The sequence below is a fragment of the Panthera uncia genome, chromosome D2 (genome assembly GCF_023721935.1).
Source record: "Panthera uncia isolate 11264 chromosome D2, Puncia_PCG_1.0, whole genome shotgun sequence".
Classification (NCBI taxonomy): domain Eukaryota; kingdom Metazoa; phylum Chordata; class Mammalia; order Carnivora; family Felidae; genus Panthera; species Panthera uncia.
In genome coordinates, this window is record NC_064818.1 from 37,947,157 (window position 1) to 37,963,216 (window position 16,060).

Below are 16,060 nucleotides of genomic sequence, written 5' to 3' on the forward strand. Positions count from 1 at the left end.
CCAGCTAACGTAAAAAAACTAAAACCTTGGCAATAACATATGTATACATATATACACATAGGTATGTGTATATATATGTAAGTATGTGTGTGTGTGTGTATATATATATATAGGTGTGTGTGCGTGTGTGTATATATATATATATATACATATGTGTGTGTGTGTGTATATATACATACACACACACACACACACACACACACACACACACACACCTATGAGGTCTACCCCTAGCCAATCCCCCCAGGACCCCCAACATGACATAATCACCTTCTGGAATCATTTCCCTGCCTTCCTAATTGGATAGTTTTGTCTCATATATGTGTATTCTAAAAATGTATCTTTGATTTGTTGTTTAACATTATTAAAAGGGCATCATGCAGTTTGAAATCTTTGTGACTTACTTATTCCGCTTACCATAGTACTGCTCAATTTTAATCATGCTGAAGTTACACTACCACTGTAAATTTGTTCATTCGGATTGCTGTACTCTATCCCATCGTGTAACTATAGCACGGTTTAATCAGCCACTCTCCTATAATGGTTCTTGCAACAGTGCAGTTAGGACTCTTCCTGACATACATTCATAAGAGTCATCTCTTGAGTATATGCATTTGCTGCATTGTAGGATATAGGTGTTCACCTTTACCAGATACTATAAATGTTACCCGGCATAAGGGGCCCTGTGGGCCCACACCCTCCCCAAACTCGATTCCAAACTTTTTTATTTTGCCCAATGTGTGTGCAGGTGGTTCTCTGGACACTGTGGCAGGCTCCCTGAATTCCCCGGACCTCAGTTTCCAAATCTGCTGAAGGGAAGTGATACTCAGAGTGCCCACAAAGCTCCCAAATTGAAGATGATATGGAGACAGGGTGATGTTCGTGCACGAGACATGAAGCCAGGGAGTAGAAAGCTGGCCTTGCTTCACAGCAGACAGCTACTCCTTCTGATGCTGCAGGACCTGGCAGGATAGGCCATTTCAGAGAAGGAACAACTGAGACTCAGAACTATGTAGTCAACGTGCTGAAATATGGGAAGCAGAAGCAGGCAGAACATGAGCGGTCAGGGCTGGGAAAGATTCAGATTCAGGCCATCCAGAGTGGCCAGCTCCTCAGAGACCCGTGCCTGGCGGGGGGGGGGGGGGGGGTGGCGGTTTCCTGTTGGCTCATGCGGTGATATTAAGTCAAGGGGATTGTTTTCCCTGGTCTCTGCCATTGATAAGACAGAGGAAAACAGCTCCAACAATAACACTGATGCCGCCAGCCCTTCCTGCCACTTGCCTTCCTGGTTGGAGTCCTTCTCTCCTGTGCTCTTTCCTCCCTCTCCTTCCAGAGACTGTGATTTGGGTGCAGACACCATGGGCGGGGGGGGGGGGGGCGGCGGCGGGGAACCAAGGAGCAGAGGGGGAGGTCTGTTCCCACCTTCATGACCTCAGTGGGTTTGCTGCCCCTTCTTACCTTGGACCTTCAGCCTGTCAGAGCTCAAAAGGCTCCAGGACAGTGGTGTCCTAGAGCCAACTCACACAGACTGGCTAGAGCTGACTGCTACATGTTTACAGGCTTTGTAAGCCAGTGGTTAAACACAGCATTATTAAATGTTAAATTATATCCAATTACAATTAACTTACTTTGGAAAAAAAGGTAATAGATACTCAAAACTCATCGAGTCCTAATTATTTTGTGACATTTTACTGTTATCCATGCTCTTGAGGCGACTTATGTGTAGTATTTTCATGGCGGAAATGCTACATGATACTGTGCTGCTGCGCCTCTCTTCCCAGCGTACGTCTGTCATGTACGTACGACCTTGAAACTGCGGGCAGTATTTATACCCTGGAAATCAGTGAAGGCTACAAATCGAGGATCTCTCCCCCTCCTAGAGCCAGTTGTTAAACATTAACCAGGATGCCGCTGCTCCTAGGCATTCCCTCAAACCTCCCTCTGAGGCCCTTATGGTCCAGAGAGGGCTTGGATCTGCCTAAGTCCACACAGTGAGTCATATACACAATATACATATACATATATACATATACATATACAATATATAGAGTACAGCAATAAAAATTATGTGTGTGTGTGTGTATATATATATACACACACACACACATACACATACATAATTTTTACCAAAAAAGCAGATCAAAAACTGCATCTACTGTTTACTGTCTGAATTCTGCCTTTGTGTTTCAACTCCGCAATATAATGTGGACATCTCTTCAAGTCAAGATTCATCCTTCTCCAAAAGACGGAGTACCTCTTTCCTTAACAGAGGTACATTTTGCTCAGGCAGACTTGTTTTGAATCTCAGCTCCGGCAGGTATTTGCTATGTGACTAAGGGTGAGGAAAGTAACCTCTCTGTGCCTCTTCTATAAAATGAAGACAATAGTAACACCTATTCCATTGCATTGTCCTGCGAATGAAATGAATATGTGTAATGCTCTTAACACTGCCTGGCACAGAGTAAGCTCTGAGTAGCTATTAACTAAGGGTTTTTTTTGTTTTGTTTTGTTTTTTGGGTTTTTTTAACCTTAATGTTTCACCATGGGTTGCTTTCTACCTGTTGTGTCCTTTCTTTGGAGCTGATGCTAAGCCTGGAGCAGGAACAATTAAGAGGAGCGAAAGCGTGCTGAAATTAACATCGCCCCAACAGAACTCTTGATTACCTGCAAATCTGCTGCCTCCCCATGGTAACCCCTGTCAGTAATCAGCACTGCTGTTCCCCAGCAATCCAAGCCAAAAACTAAGTCATTACTAATTCCTCCCCCTCTCTCCTTTTACATCGAATTCATTAATAAGTCCTGTCCATGCTGCTTCTAAAATATATCCCATGTCTGCCCATCTGCCTCTGTCTTCACCGCCAACATCCCAGTCCAATCCTCTACCCTTTTGTGTCCAGATTTGTGCACCACCCTCCTCACTGGTCTTCGGGCTGCTCCTCTTGCTTCCCCTCTCCCCCGACAATATATTTTATACCCAAGGGCCCGAGTAATAGTCTAAAAGCAGGGTAATCTATAGGACACAACCAATTAGTGGGCATGACACCAATCTATGGGCCATGACCTGATTTTCATTTTAATGAAATAGAAGAATTGGGACTATCAGAACACGTTGCACAAGATATCTATTGTTTTGTGATACTTTTGTTTTATTTTAATATGTTTAAAACACATATGTTTGTATACATACCTGGTGTACCTGGTCATTATGTAACATGTACTCCTTTTGTTTTCTATTCTTTCCTTTTCTTTTTTTGTGATAGGAACACTTAACATAAGATCTACCTCCTTAGCAAATTTTTAAGTATACAGTATAGTTAACTGTAGGCACTCTGCTGTCTGGTAGATCTCTAGGACTTAGTCATCTCCTATACCTGAAACTTTGTGCCCATGTCCCCCTCCTCTCAGCCCCTGGCAACCATGATCTTCTCTGCTTCTATGAGTTTGACTATATTAGGTTCCTCACGTAAGTGGTATAAGCAGTATTTGTCTTTCTGAGCCTGGTTTATTGCATTTAGCACAATGTCCTCAACATGTATTTCTGAAGCCACTGTTTTAAAACATCTATCAGATGCTATTACACTGCCATTCAAAATCCTTCAATAGTTTCCAGCCCACTAGAACAAAGCCCAGATTCCTAACCCTTTCCACAGGCTCTTAAGGAGCGCCCTCCCTCTTTCAGACACCGGTCTTCATTTTGTTCTTCTAACACATTCAGCTTGTCTGCCCCTTAGGGTTTCTGTACTAGCCGTCTCCACTGCCTGGACCTCTCAGCCCCAAATACGTGCCTGGCTGCCCAATTCACTTGGGCTTCAACTCAAACATTGCCTCTCCACTCATGTATTTGTTCTTATTTGTTGTCTGTCTCTCCCCACTCCACCCACCTACAAACCAGGATGTAAGCCCCATGAAGACAGACACCTTGCCCAGCACACGGCATGCTGCCTGGCACATAGTGGGGCATCACTTCATGTTGGTGAGTCAATGAACTGACCCCAGCACCTAGGGCAGCACTCGCTGTCTCCTTACAACCAGAGATGAGCTAGAAGCTCTCCCCGAGCCCCTCCTCAGAACCACCCTTGTGAACCTTTACCTAACTCACCCCCTCAGAGTGATAAGAGATGCCATAAGGTCACTGAGGGAGTGTACAGAATGACGAGAGCATGACACTGTCCCCTGCTGCCCCCGGGCTCCCCGGCCTGGAGCCAACGGCTTTGTTCTCGAGCCTACTTCGGGCGCCAGCCCTATGGGAGTTCCGGCTCCCCTGAACCTTTACCGGGTGGTTTGGCACCTTTATTCCTTTTGGCGCTGGTATTTTATTTTGCTGTATTGTATTTCATTTTGTCTGTATTTCATTTCACTTCAGCATTTTATAATAACAACCCACAGCTCCCGTGTCCTGGCGAAGGCAAATGATTTACTAGCAGATCCTGAGCTTTGGTCATTTCTCTACTCCCTGCATCTCCCTCCCTCCCCAGTGAAGGCTCTCTCTGCGCTGATTCCCCTCCCCCTGCCTCCCGCCTGCTTGGGAAGTAGGCACCATGCTCCCCCCGGGCCTGCGGGGTGCGATTCGGGGCTTGCCACTGCTCCCCCGCCCCCACCTTGCAAGAGCCGATGCCCTCCCCAGAGACCCCCATCTGTGGGCCCCAACTCCAGAGCCGCACAAAGCCTCCCCGAACTTCGGCTTTCTCCTCGGCACTTCGGGTACTGGGACCTGTGCTGTGCTACTTCCTCGGGCTGAGAGGATCCAATGAAAATGACAGGTGTGAGCACCATTTGTGGACTGAGGCTCCAGCTGTTTGTGAGCAAGTGTGAACAGTCATGAGCAGAAAGCATTCTTGCTTACCCCCCTGATGCTCCTGTCCAGAAGCTGACTCTGCTGCTTTTTTTTTTTTAATTTATTTAAATCCAAGTTAGTTAACATAGAGTGTAATAATGGTTTCCGGAGTAGAATTTAGTGATTCACCCCTTACATACAACACCCAGTGCTCATCCCAACGCATGCCCTCCGTAATGCCCCTCACCCATTTAACCCGTCCCCCTATCCAACACCTCTCCAGCTACCCTCAGTTTGTTCTCTGTATTTAAGAGTCTTTTATGGGTTGTCTCCCTCTCTGTTTCTACCTTATTTTTCCTTCCCTTCCCCTATGTTCATCTGTTGTGTTTCTTAAATTCCACATATGAGTGAAATCATATGATACTTCTCTTTCTCTGACTTATTTCGCTTAGCATCATACACTGTAGGTCCATCCGAGTCATTGCAAAAAGTGATTTCATTCTTTTTTGATCGCCGAGTAATATTCCATTGTATATATCTACCACACCTTTATCCATTCATCAGTCAAAGGACATTTGGGCTCTTTCCATAATTTGGCCATGGTTGATAGTGCGACTTTGCTGGTTTTGAGCCCTTTCCCCATGCTGGCCGCTCTCCTTGGGTGGATACTCTTCTCTCTGCCTGGCTCAGACCTGGCCCTGCCCTCGCTGCCTCCCAGGTCATTAGCCAGGCTCTCTGATTCATACGGCTACTCACCTGCCTTCTGGATCACCAGGTTCAGCAAAACAAAACAAATAAACAAACAAATGAAAAAAAAAAGAGGCTGCCCAGCTCGTTTGAATTCACATGAACAATGAAAAAAAATTTTTTTTAGTGTAAGTGTATCCTATGCAATAACTACTTGTTTATTTGAAAGTCGAGTTTAACTGTGTGTCCTGTATCTTATCTGCAACCCTACTTCAGGGCTTTCCTGAATTTGCTGTGGGGTCAATCAACTAAGTCACACCCTGTCTTGGTTTCATTTTCTGAAAGGGAAACACAATAGATAACTCTGAAGAAAGTTATGAGGCTGAAAAAGAAATGCTTGAGAAAGTCCAAAAAGTGTGACTCATGTAGGAGGCTGAGCAAATCTCATTCTCCACCAGGTCTGGAGGTATCGCCTGATCTTCCACTGTCCCCAGACAAGCTTCCCATGCAGACTTCTCTGTCTTTAAAGCGCCTGCCCGGTGAGCTTCTTGGCATTGGTCATGCCACCTCGCCCCACTCTGTGTTCAGCTGCCTGCGTGCCCCATCAGTCCCTAATGGCTTTACACTAGGCACTTCTACTCCATTCTGAGGCCTGCCAGAGGCCTGAGTGGCTGAGCATTAGAATGATCACATGTCGGGGCACCTGGGTGGCTCAGTCGGTTGAGCGTCCAACTTCAGCTCAGCTCATGATCTCACAGTCCGTGAGTTTGAGCCCCACATCGGGCTCTGTGCTGACAGCCCGGAGCCTGGAGCCTGCTCCGGATTCTGTGTCTCCCTCTCTCTCTGACCCTCCCCCGTTCATGCTCTGTCTCTCTCTGTCTCAAAAATTAAAAAAAATTTAAAAAAAAGAATGATCACATGTCTCGGTTTGCCCAAAGAAAGCCTCCTTTACCTTGCAAAAGTACAGTAAAGTATCTGCTGCCCCATCACCACCCCACCCTCTCAGTTCCTTAACTGTTTAGTCTCCAGGGACTGGTCACTTCCACTTCCAGTTACTTCCACTGCCCTCCGGTCCCCACACTCTGGCCATGTCACCCGGGACCACATGGCCTCTGACATTGAAAACACAAACATCTCTCTTTGACCACAACTCGGTGGCCAGCATGGGGAAAGGACTCATAACCAGCAAAGTTGCGTTACCACTATCTCCTTCTGACTGGGTGATAACTCAGCTTCTCTTACTCCCCTTTTTTCCTTCCTTCCTCATCTACTTTCCATGTCTTGGCACATCTTGTCAATCACTCTGGTAAACATCCCTCTCGTCCCATTGGCCTGCCATCTCACCTGGGTGAGAAATTTCCAGTACGGATCCATCCGTCATCAGCCTTCTCTGGACTGGCCTGGGCTGCCAAGGGATGCTGGAGAACGTCACATAATTGCACAGTCTGAAGCCACTGAATTCTTGGTCTTGGAAATGGCAGGATGTGCTTCTGGAGGGACGCCCTGGCTATAATGCAGAGCATAGACTGGAGAGGAGGGCCTAGCAAGCAGGAAACCAGAGAGGAGTTACTCATTCACCAAGACTTTACTAAGTACCTGCTTTTGGTCATTATCGTGATCATCATTAAAGCTTTCATTAATTGCAAGGGCCATGGGACCAAGAGGGGAAGACGCAGTCATGAGTTGTCAAGAAGGGTTTGGCAGGATACAGGGCATTTGCAAGAGCAAAGCTCTAGGGAAACACCCAGCTTTCTGGCTTGGGTCACTGGCTGGATGGTCAGGCCTTACTGAGACTGCAACTATGGGGAGAGAAGGGAAGCAAGTTTTCAAGCGGGGGGATGAGGAACCCAGCATGGGCAGGCTGAGTTTGGGGCACCCTAAGGCCCCAGGTGAATGGGTGGACAGGCCTGGGGCTGATTGGCTAGCCAAATCTTCAGGAGAGACATCTGGGCTGAGGTGCCAATGTGGGAGATTCAAGAATAGATTAGAGCAAGACTGGACTGAAAGTTGGCTCTGCAGTAAATGATTACGATACCTTCCATTTATCAAGCCCATCCCATCAGATGTTAGACACTTAGAGACCACACTTCCTTTGCTCGCACGGCCACCCTATGACATCAGTGACATCATTTTCCCAGATGCAGGGGAGACATGCAAAGGCGTTAAACGACTTACCCCAAATCAGACTTGGATCAAGTGGTCATCCAACATGCAAACTGTTCTGACACCAATACCCAGGCTCTTTCCATTGCCTCTGAGTTTAGTAGGGACATGGGACGCTTGATCCAAACACCAACCCAAACACTCACAGTGTTCCAGGCCAAGAGCTGAGGTCCAGGACAGAGAGCCCTGTGTGGCCTGGCACAAGAACATGGTAGGAGCTTTCTAAATGATGCCAGACTGGAATGTGCTAATGAGTCTTGCCAAAACCCATGGGTGTGGGCAGCTTGGAATCTGAGGCTGGTCAGCTGTGGTCCCCATCCACTGGCTCAGAGCTGGTTTGCCCTGGCATGGCTTAGGAAGATCCCCAGAGACAGGAGTCCCACGGGGGTCAGCTCTAAGTCAGCTGACCAGAAAGAGCTGCGGCCACAGAGGGTCTCTAGAGACCAGGAGCCGAGCAGGGAGCTGAACAGGGAACCCTGTTCCATTCTCTTGTCTGCCTGACTCAACCATGTTACGGCCCTTAGCCTGAGCTGAGGGCGCTAGAGTCTTGCTCTTGCCCAGGGAGCACAGTTTACCCTCTTGGAGTAGGAGAGGCCAACTCTCAAGCCCCCATCTTCTTCCCAGCACAAACCGCTGCCCTTGGCCTGGTGCAAAGCCAGGCTTAGTGGAAATTCTTTCTACTGGTGGGCATGTTCCAAGCAGGTCAGCCACTCCTGACCCCCTCCATCGTGTCCAAGGGTCTGCCCCTTCTCTGGGGCCTTCATGTCAAAATCAGGTTAGACCCAAGGGAAGACTTACTGGCCCCTGGATCATTATCATCACCGTCATTGAAGCTTTAATTAATTGCACAGTGTAAACTTGTTTTTCAGAATTGGTCACTGCCCTGGGAATTTGTAATCTGAGACAGGCTTGTTCAAGATGCAAGTAATAGAAAAGACATTTACAAACCTCAGACAGAAATCAGAACTATACAGACGGAAAGACTCTCAACTTAAGGGTAAAGACTGAGTTTATCTTTGATATGCCACCAAAAGCATACGTAACAAAAGAAAAAAAAATAGATAAATTGGACTTCATCAAAATTAAAAATGTTTGTGCTTTAGAGGGCACAATCGAGAAAGTAAAAAGGCAACCAACAGAATGGGAGAAAAACACTGGCAAGTCAGACATCCGATGAGGAATCCGTATGCAGAATATGCAAAGAATTATTGCAACCTATTAATAAAAAGACAAATGCCATTAAAAAAAATAGGCAAAGGATCTGAGTAGACATTTCTCCAAAGAAGAGATACTGATGGCCAGGGAGCACGTGAGAAGATGCTCCACATCATTAGTCACCGGGGAAAGGCAAATCAAAACCACCGTGAGATGCCACCCACCAGAATGGCTGTTTTATAAAAAAGGAAAATAACAAGTGTTGGTGGGGGTGTGGGGAAATCGGGGGTGGAAATGGAAAATGGTGCAGCTGCTGGAGGAGGAAACAGTTTGGTGGTTCCTCAAAGGCGTAAACACAGAATTACCGTATGACCCAGCAATTCCACTCCCAGGTGTGCCCCGGGACAACTGAAAACAGGGACTCCAACAAATACTTGCACACGGGTGTTCATAGCAGCACTATTCCCAGTAGCCCAAAGGTGCCAACAGCCCAAATGTTCACTGGCTGATGGATGGATAAGCAAACTGTGAATAGTACTGGGCCATCAAAAGGAATGAAGTGACGATACGTGCTACGACGTGAACCCTGAAACGTGTCTCTGAGTGAAAAAGCCATACACAGAAGACCTCACTTTGTATAATTCCGTTTATACGGAATGTCCAGAAGAGGCACATGGACAGATATCGAGAAAGCAGTTTAGGGGTAGCCAGGAGCTGGGGAGAGCGGGGGCGAGGATGGGGGATGACCACTAACGGGTACGGGGTTTCTTTTCCAGTGATGACAATGCCATAAACTGGCCAGCGGTGACGGTTACGCAAACGTGTGACTATACTAAGAAACCACTGAATGGTAGACCTTAAAGAGATGAATTTACGTTTGTGAATTGTATCTCAATTTTTTAAAAAGGCTGAGTGTGGGGCGCCCGGGTGGCTCGGTCAGTTAGGTGTCCGACTCTTGATTACGGCTCAGGTCGTGATCTCACGGTTCGTGGGATCAAGCCTCACGTCAGGCTCTGTGTTGACAGCTTGGGATTCTCTATCTCTCCTTCTCTCTCTCTCTGCCCCTCCTCGGCTCATTCTCCACCACCCCTCCCTCTCTCGCTCTCTCTCTGTCTCTCTCCCTCTCTCAAAATAAATAAACTTTAAAAAGGCTGAGTGTAAACTCCCAGGTCCCATAGGGACACCTTCTCCCCTGCGTTGGGTGAACCTGGGCTGCTTTGACAGAACAGGACAGTGGAGGAATGGGGACCCTATCAAAGCAGCTTGAGCAAAAGGGAAAATATTCCAGGGAGGTGCTACCTGAGAGCAGGCAGTGCAGGACTCTGGAGGAGTGAAAACAGGAAGGGAAAGCTGTGGGGAACCAAGACAAGCTGCCTCCCAGCCTCCCTGGGAGCACTGCCCCAAGCTTCACCTCCGCTTACATAAGAACCCTCATGACTGCCCTCAAAGGCTCTATTTACCTCCAGGGCTCAGCACTGGCTAATATCTTGACACTGACCATCTATACTCCAATTCTAGGAGACACAATTAGATTGGACCGATCCAGTTTCTGGATTGATTCCCCCAGGGGTCAAATGCTCACCCACAGTCCGATCAGTTGGACCTCAGAAGAGGCTGGGAAACACGGGCTGCTCCTTTGGCATTCTGAGGATGATTCGCGCCACTAAGGGGTGGGACAGGCAGGGCTAAAGGGCACCTGATCCAGGGACCCAATCACGCTGTGTCTTTTATCTCTGCTTCTCTCTGTGTGTCAGCTTTGTTCTCTCACTGCAGGCTGGCGCTTTCCACGTGGCTTCCAGCAGCTCCAGATCTACACACGTTGGAGGAAGGAAGATTCTTCCACTTCCAACATGATAAATCCCAGGGAAGAAGCCTGGTTAGCCCAGCTTAGGTCATGGAGAAGGCCATGACCTTCTCCATGAGAAGGAGGTCATGGATGTCAACGGAAACCCAGGGGATGAGTAGTCATCAGGCAAGGTGCTCCCTCTATACACATGGGAAAGGGGTCGGGACAGTTCCCAAGAAGAGAGCGGGAAGTCAGAACCCAGATGTCTTCTATGGGGTCTATAAAAGTTAGAGGCTGGGAGTAGATAGGACCACTACCCTATCTGATCAGTATGTGAGAGCGTCTTGGAGGAAGGCAGGAGGAATGCTTCCATGATAAAAGAGTTACCATCTGGTGCCTTCAAAGCTGCAGTGTTACTAGAACAAAAGATTAGTAAGCATCTCCACAGATTCTGACAATCTGGGGAGGGTCAAGGGAAGCTTTCACCAATGAAACTCCGTAATACACACCTATGTTAAGAACCCAGTGTATTCTGGGTACATTCACATCCCCAAAGCACCTCCACGAATGAGTTCCTTCCCTGTTTTTCAGATAAGGGAAACTGAGGTCCTGAGGGGCAAAATCACTCGCCCCCACTGGAGCACAATCTTTTGAAGGACTCCTGAGTCGGGCTTGGATTCTTTCCATTGCTGTGTGCTTCTTCTCTCTTTGCAGACCCCTGAGGTGAGGAGAGGTCAGGACAGGGGCAGGGTGTGGGGCCTTGCTGAATGTGGCCTGATGGGACAGGCCTAGACCTCAGGGGCTATAGCCACAGGGCACGTGGCCATTACCGGGCACTTTAGAGCTCCCGTGGGAGCTGCTCGGGTGGGAGGCTGGCAGAGTGTTTGTGTGTCTGCGAGGTCATATCCTCTGAGTAAACACATCCATGAGGGAACCCGGGCTCCTCCCTGTGACTGAGACCATTTGATTTGCCTCTGAGCAGTAAACTGTGGCTGACCTGCAGACTGGTTGATACTTCTAGAGAAGAAACCCATCTGATGTTCAACCGTCTCCAAGATGCCTGCCTGACGACCTCCCCCAACCCCCCACTCCAGATGTTGGGGCTCTTCTGTGGCCACCACCTTGGAGGTGACAGGCCTGGCCGTGGTCAGCTTGTTCTAGAGAAGTCCTGCGGGAAATGTAATAACTGTTTACACATCCCCGTGGGACTCAGATTTAGGGCAAACGAAGCAGATGTGTCCTAGAAACCCTAGAGAAAACACAGAAAGGAAGATTCCAACCTGGTACGATGAGAGTCTTCTAGTGGTTAGAGATGTCTCTAGGACAAACGTGGGGTGCTGGGTGAGTAGCGGGCTCCCTATCGCTGGAAGTGTGTGGGCTGCAATGGAATATCACCTTGGAGGACAGACAAGGAGCAGCACCGTTGGAATATTCTGTGTGACATTCAAAGTCCTCTCCCCGCCCTGAGCTTGCTTGCAAGTTTCTTTACTCCTCCCCTTCCAAGCTTGATTTCCGTTCCATTCCTTTTGTTCTAGAGAATACTCATGTGATGAACTTTGTCGTTTGCTCCCCAGCATCCTCCCTCCCTCCCAGCTTTCCAGAACAGCTGCCATTCTGTTCTGGTGGAACTGGCCCCTCCCCAGCCCTGAGGGGGGGAGACCCTGCTTCACCTCAGCCAATCAGCGTGACTCCATCTCTTGCCACAATGACAGGTTGCCGGGTGGGCAGTAAGTGAAGACAAAGGCCATCGGGATGGAGTATTCTCCCGGGCACAGGTTCAGGTTCAGGTGTGGGCATGAGGGCCCAGCAGGACAAACCCGAGTGCACCCCAGGACCACGGGGTGCCAGCTGTGGAAAGGGCCGCTCCCTCCCAGGGACATGACTGAGGAAGCACACTCTTGGGGTGACAGATACACTCAGCGCCCTCCCCGTGTCCCCTCCCTGTCCCATTCCCAATTGCCAGCTCTTGCTTGTTTCGGTCTGGTTTGGTTTTGGCCTGAGGCTTCTTTTTTTGGCTGCTGGAGCCTACTCTGCCTGCTCCCGGGGCAGGCCGGGAGGACCAGGGCCACTCGGGGATAACTCTGTACATGGTTCTTCACCGTTCCCCCAAATTCCTCAGTGGGCCTGCACTCCAGCCCTCTAAAGTTACTTTTCTAGAAAACCCTTTATGGGTTCTTTCCCTTCCCTATCTTAGTTTTGCCATCTTCCTGCTCCAGTTTCCTGGAATCACTTCCCAAATAAACTACTTCATCTAACACCCTCTTCTCAGGATCCGGGGGAAATCTACCCCATAAGTACCTGGACTGCTGCTGACGGCCCTCCTGAGACCTCATGAGAGCCAGTGTTAGTTTAAGACCAGGACCATGAAGAAGGAGGGGCAGGAGAACGAAGAAAAGTGGGTCCCTGCGGGCATCAATGAGCTGTGGGATCCCTCCTTGAGCGAAGTCTGCCTTTCCTCTAGACACTTCATTTCTGTGACCTGCACATTTTCTTTCTAGTTTAAACCGGCTGGAGTTGGGGTTTCTGTCGTTTGCACCCAAGAGCGTCGTGACCTACATAATTCACAACACGGAGAGCCCCAGGCACGGCCTCGCAGGTGGGGATGGCGGACAGGGAATGCCGGATGAGACGGAGAGAGCATGCCGTGGAGGACAGAGCCACATGGGCCTCTCAGCTCGGCCACATAGCACAGCCACTCCCTTGTCCTCTGCAAGGCTTGCTTCTTCGTCTATAAAACAGGAGGGTGCTGGAGGAGAAGCAGGCTTGGAGGCCGTGCTCGGGCAAGAGTCAGAAACCGGTTGGAGCTCTGAGAGGTCCTGTCATTCTAGGAAGATTCTTCAGTCACCTTGTCAACCGGCACAGATGTTTCTCTTTCTTCATATGATGAAGATCAGGGACCTAAAATCTAAACTTCTCCGAGAAAGCTAGAAAGGCACTGTTTGTCCCACTGGAATGGCGGGGTTGCAAAAGTTGTTGCTATGGGCTATATAAATTTAAGAGCAGGGGAAATACTAAAATGTCTGTTCATCTGATGCACATGCATGTGGCAGTCCAAGGCTTGGTTGTGGCGTAGTGACTCTTGGTACGGGCTATTCCATGTATAAGGAATTCTGGGCAAAGCCTAAGCCTTAGAAGAAGAGACTCTGTCTTGATTTCGTTGGTGGTGCTTGCTTTAGACATCTCATGTGGCATTTATATGTTTATGTTGAAAATAACTCATTTGAGGGGCGCCTGGGTGGCCCAGTCGGCTGGGCGTCCGACTTTGGCTCGGATCATGGTCTCCCGGTTGGTGGGTTCGAGCCCCGCGTCAGGCTCTGTGCTGACAGCTCAGAGCCTGGAGCCTGCTTCTGATTCTGTGTCTCCCTCTCTCTGCCCCTCCTCCACTCATGCTCTGTCTCTCTCTGTCTCAGAAATAAATAAACATTAAAACATTTAGAAAAAATAAAAATTAAAAACGTAAATCATTTGAACGGGTCAGACAATAACATGATAATTTAAATATTGGCTTCCTTTCTTGCAGGCTTGATTTGCTTGGTGACCAACTTACTAGTGACTAGTTAACTAGGTAGGTCATTCAGGCGAGTCAAATTAGCACAAAAGAAACATGTCACTTTTAAATATACGTGACAGTAGTAACACATGCACTTTCTTAAACTCTCCTGCTGAAATTAAGTGTAAAGAGGACAATCTGCCAATCTTGAAGTCCTCCCAGTTGCTGCAAATCATCACATGCTTTTGAGGTTATGTAGGAATCCTGTTTAATTTAACATTTTTCTGCCTGTTTTGCAGACTGACCGAGTACTTCAGTTTTTAGAGCTGGTTGGCTCTTAAAGAATCCTTTCAGAGCAGTGCTTGGAATATAACATTATAAGCTTCTCCACAACCGAAAATGTGTGTGTGTGTGTGTGTGTGTGTGTTTAAACCAAACCTAAAAAGCTGATAACAGCTGCTTAGAAGTAGTATTTATTTCAGAATCATGCATAAACGTGAGAATAACTTAAGTATGGGTCCTAGTTTAGTTTTTTATGTAATTGCAGAATTGTATTTGTGCTGCTGTTGTATTAGAAAAAATGTTCAATATCACCTTGAAATAGAAATGTGTATTTTAAGTACTAAGGCAAAGGTAAATGAAAAACACTTTTTAAATTCGTTTTTAATGTGTATTCATTTTTGATAGAGAGAGAGGGAGGGAGGGAGGGAGGGAGCGTGAACGGGGGAGGGGCAGAGAGAGAGGGAGACACAGAACCCGAAGCAGGCTCCAGGCTCCGAGCTGTCCGCATACAGCCCAACTTGGGGCTCAAACCCACAAACTGTGAGATCATGACCTAAGCTGAAGTCAGACGCTTAACCCACTGAGCCACAGGCACCCTGAAAAACACTTTTTAAATGTATGAACTTTGTTTATTTTTCTTCATAAGAATCATAAATGTTAGCAAATTACCTATAACTGAAGTGATTAGTGATTTATCAGCAAGGTGGTTTGGTCAGATATTATACACAAATTTTGGTGTACTCTAAAATGCTTTATTGCACTTGTGACATTTTCTTATCTAACTGAATTTAGATGTTGCTAACATGGTAAATGTAGTATTATTAAAGTAAGTGAGCACATCAAAAAATAAACCAGTAAATCAATAAATTAATTACTTAAAATAGGAGGGTGTTACCAGCCTTTCAGGATTATGGTGAGTTTTGAAAAAAAATAACACCTGAAAAGTAGACAATATGTAGCAAATATTCAATGAACAGTAGGTATCACTGATAACAGGAGAAGGAGAAAGAGAGAAAGGAGAAGGAAGAGTAGGATTTAATCTTAAAGCCCTTGAAGACTCTACGGCACGCACAGAAGGTCAGGGTTGGGACGGAAACCGGGAGTGGTCTGGTCTGACTGGAGAGAAGGCTCTATCTTGGGACACACAGGAGGTAAGGAGAGTAGGGACAGCTGCAGACCACTTTCTGAGCACTATTCTAAGCCCTTGTCACTTACTAATTAGGTTAATCGTCATGAAAACCCACGAGGCACACGCCATGATGACCATCACTTACCATTCTCCAGAGAAGGAAACAGAGGCACAGAGAGGTTGGGTAACTTGCCCGAAGTCTCACAGCAAGTGCACTGGCAGAGTCGGATGGGAACACAGGCACTCTGGCTTCAGAGCCTCCGCTCCTCACCTCGGTGCTCCGCCAACTGCAGCCCCCAAATAAGGGTCACACTGAGCGGCTTTCATGACAGGACTGGGAGTTTCTATCCCACAGACACTGCAGATTTACTGGCACAGGCCTGGGGACAGTGAGAACATTGCATAAGCCCCTGGTCATTGGTGAAATAGCTGTAGAGTCATCCTAGGAACCAGAGTTTCATCCCATATCTTCCCATGGGAACAGAACCTCCTGTGTATTTTCCAAAGGGGAAACCAGAGAGCCGGGAAACTGTATTTAACCCCACTGAGAGATGAGCTAATGGTGCAGGAGAAAAAGTGGAAGTTAAAACAAGC

The 16,060-nt window shown here is 47.6% G+C and overlaps 1 pseudogene; it reads left to right on the forward strand.

The window, feature by feature from the left end:
• The first annotated feature begins 12,928 nt into the window (after window positions 1-12,928).
• Window positions 12,929-13,948, forward strand: LOC125933121 (HIG1 domain family member 1A, mitochondrial-like; annotated as a pseudogene).
• The last annotated feature ends 2,112 nt before the right edge of the window (window positions 13,949-16,060 follow it).